General features: G+C 40.5%; 1 pseudogene; it reads right to left on the bottom strand.

Moving 5' to 3' along the window:
- Positions 1-793: 793 nt before the first annotated feature.
- The window catches only part of LOC101629755, a 15,204-nt pseudogene continuing 11,965 nt past the window's right edge, over positions 794-4,032 (bottom strand).

Here is a 4,032-nt window from a genome sequence, read left to right as displayed (position 1 = left end):
CCAGAGACAGAGTGGGGAGCAGAACAGGCAGATCGACGAAGTACACTGCTGAGGGGAGCAGCGGGTGGTCCAGGAGAGGTCTGCCGCACCATGTGGATCTCCTCTGGGGCAGGCGGGAATAGAACTCGTGCAGAAGTGGCTTAGGCTTCCTAGTGCAATGCTTTAACCCGCTGTGCCACCAGGGAGGGCCAAATTCCTGGGTTTTTTTAATGATGTATTTATTTATGCATATAGAACTGGGGTACAGACCAGAGGTGCAGGGGCAGTGAAAGGATTTACCAGAGACAGAGCAGGGAGAAGAACAGGCCGACTGACAAAGTACACTGCTGAGGAAAGCAGCGGGAGGGTCAGGAGAGGTCGCAGCGCCATGTGGATCACCTCTGGGGCTGGGACCGAACTCGCACTGAAGCAGCTGTGATAGCTTGCAGTGCTGTATGCCAACCCGTTGCACCACCAGGCAGGGCCTGCAAATTCCTGTTTCTAATCCCAACTTCTCATTGTCCTACATTCCTTGAGACACTATCCATCCAGAGTGAGTCTGCACAGCCTGCTCACAGAGTGAGTCTGCTACTCCCCTCTGAACTTCTTATCTTCTATTCCATGCAGAAGAGGCTCTTGCCTTTGCCAATATTTACTGTTTCTGAAATTTCAACTTAACCAGCTCTCTAGCTTTTAGCTTCTTCCTTTTCCAGCAACTTTTTTTTTGTTTTTGTTGCTGAATGATTATTTTATTAGCGTAACAATTTGGGCCTGCCCTTAGCATTGATAAGCTTCAGCACTAGTCACAAGGTTTCTATTCACTGGTGAGAAAAGGTTCTTGTTTTAAAAAATACAATTAGAGAAGGGCATCTACTTCTTGGAGGCAGTGACAGTAGGCTTCTCTTCACAGGTGATGGGAATTGTGCACTCAGGGCCCAAAACCTGTGAGGTCCATTCACAGTGAGGACCCCATCAGATGACAGTGAGCGAGTAATTGGAGAGGGTGCACATCAGCAGGGATTTGGTATTTCCTTTGGCACTTCCAGGAGATGAAACTGTGTTCATCCTGGCGCTCTTCATGTTTGCCATGCACCTCAATCACGTCTCCCAGCACTTTGACCTTGAGTTGCTCTGGGGAGAAGAGCTTCACATCCAGGTTGACAGAGAATTTGTCCTTCTCCAGACGCATCTCTGAGAAACCCGTGTCGATCCAGCTGGGTGCCCGCAGGAAGGACCACATGTGATGGTAGAAGGGGCTCAGGGAAGTAGAAGTTGGGAAGAGGTCAGTGTCCAACAGGTGCTCTCTGAAGAATTGGTCGAAGAGGCAGTTGAGAGCTTCCGGTCTTGTCCGGAAAGACAGTGCATCTCAGAGGTGATAATCCCCAGCTCTAGACCACACTCCCTGCCTTTGCATTCTGACCTTGAACATCCTTGGGAAAGTTAACCTATTCAATAGTCAATGTCCTGACTCACTTATAAGGATAATATTTCTGAAACCAGAAATCTAAGTAGTTAATACTTACAGGTCACTTAAAGGCTGATATGTATTCAAGTTTAAAACAATCTCTCAAACACTAAGCATTCAATAAATTTTGTTGTTATAAAGGCTATGTCCTAAGAACTTAAATTTTTCTTCTGATATCATTATATCTCAGTAATTGTTAGCTACCAGTTAAGCCATGCCTTTTAACCATCTTAACCAAAAGGCCTATGGGAAATAAAAGGAAACATAATGGCTTACTGATCAGCCAGATATGAACTTGAGTATTATCACAGTTACTTATATCTGTGTGACTGCAACTCATTTATAAGCCCAGATTCTCAGTTTTTTCACCCAGAGAATGAGATTAAGGACATCCCTCTCGAAGAGTTTTGTAAAAGGTGAGTATCATGGTAAAACACACAGTACTAGGTAAATAAAACTGCAGCCATCCTGGTGAGTGCTTCTGATGAAACTATACAACAAGGGAAGATGTGATATTAATGACTAGTATGTAGGTTGGTCTATCAACAGATTTTATTTACCTATGGTGATGCTGACGCTATCAATATGTTAATAAAGGCAAGCTCCTACATCTCAATTTTATAGAATTTCTACTGCAATAAAGGTATACCTTTTTACTTTTACTTTGTATTAAAAAACTGCAACACTGGAAATTCCTCACATTTGTAAAAAGAAAAAAAAAACCCACAAAATGCCAAATATAAATGGTTACAGCAGGCTCAAAATAGGATTTATCAGCAACAGATTGACTCAATTGACTGATTACTCACATCTTTCTCACTTAGAATTCTTGTTTGGTTATAGGGGTACTATGGACAGGTTCCCAGGACCACCACCAAACACACACACATACATACACAGTGCCAGGTATAAGTCATTTATCTCTCTGTTTGGCAGACAATGTTAAATGCCTGCTGTCTTGTCTTCACAGCCTAACAGTTACTGACCCCTCTTAAAAGCATCTTGACAGAAGGATGGGATGACCCATTCTGCTACCTTTTTGGAACAACTAAAAGGCCTTGAGGGGAAATGGAGTAGCTTAGAGTCAAAGTAGACTTAAATGATTTCAAACACTTTTACAGTGTGTTTTAAGTACTTTTTTATTTTCAGAACTTGTTGAGTTTTTGAAGAACTATGCATATTAGAAAACATTGTATTATTGCTGTTAAGGTGCTGCAAATACCAATAATACAAAAGAAGTAAATGCAGGAACCTCCCCAGTGGCACAACAGGTTAAAGCACAGCACTACGAAGCTCTCTGCAGCCATTACAGCACAAGTTCGATTCCCAGTCAGGGAGGTGACTTGGTGCAGCAGACCTTCCCTGACAAGCCCATGTTCCCCTCAGCAGTGTGTTTCAGTAAATCCATCTGTTCTGAATCCTCTCACTCCCTTCACCTCTGATCTGTACCCCAGTTCTTGTATGCACAAATAAATAAAACTTTTTTAAAAGCATAAAAAAGAAGCCAATGCAAAGACATAGTGGAACCACAGTGAGCTCTCACCATGAGAGGAGAGACACCAAATCTGTCTTGGAGAAACAGAAAGAAAATGCCAGTGTGTTAAAAAGAAAAAAAAAAAATTTTGAAAGACTTAGCAAGTTTTTCCTCAAAGATTTTTTTCGAAGAGGTCCTCTTATTTTAAGAGCATTTTATCACATAAGACAAGAATAGATGAGACATGTTCTGCTTTCCTGGAATGAGTTGTAAATTGACAATGAAGGATAAGCTGACCCAGTGGTATTTGGGGCTAGACAAATGTTCCAATTGTTATTTTCCAATGTTTGGGTTTTTCTAAACCAAAAACACGTTTTGCCTTAAGCTCTTTCCCCTGGATTTTAAAAAGTCATGTGTATTTTGAGGAAAATTGAATCCATATGCATCTAATCTATTTACACTTAAATTATTAAAGTGTTGTTTTGTAAGATTATTTAGATGACTAGGAAACTTTTTGAGCATCTTTAGAACTCTGCTTCTCACAGCACAGAAATCCTTATTCTATAAAGAGCTCACATTTGCCCATAGGCCCTATTGTCTGACCTTATTATTCATTCATAAACCAGACCTTGAGACTATTCTCATTTAATGGGTTGATACCACATGATTTCCCAATTTCAGGAAAAGAAATAGGTCTGTACATGCATTACCAACAAAACAAAACAAAAAACAAACAATTCCAAAGGCTCTTAGATGGCAAAAACTGTCTTGCCCAATATTGGAATGAGATAACAGTAGATGAATTAAGAAGAAAAATATACCCTCTAGGTACAAAATAGAAGGATAATTGAAAAATTGAAATGGATCCAAAATAGAGCTTGGGGTTCTCAAAAACATTGAAAGATAGGAGGAAAAAGAAATCCTATCCAGTAGACCACATAATGAATCATGCACTTGAAGGGCTTGTTGCTACAGGTACTTGCAATGATAGTTTAAAAATCTCAATTGTAGGGGGAGAAAAATATAGGCAGGCTATTGCATCATCTTTTTTTTTTTTTTTTTTTTAAAGATTTATTTATTGATTCATACAGAACTGGGGTACAGGCCAGAGATG

Source organism: Condylura cristata, unplaced genomic scaffold, assembly GCF_000260355.1.
Source record: "Condylura cristata isolate star-nosed mole 26May11 unplaced genomic scaffold, ConCri1.0 scaffold00010, whole genome shotgun sequence".
In the NCBI taxonomy this organism is placed as follows: Eukaryota; Metazoa; Chordata; class Mammalia; order Eulipotyphla; family Talpidae; genus Condylura; species Condylura cristata.
Note: the sequence above shows the minus strand (reverse complement) of the source record. Positions and strands in the feature narration are given on the sequence as shown.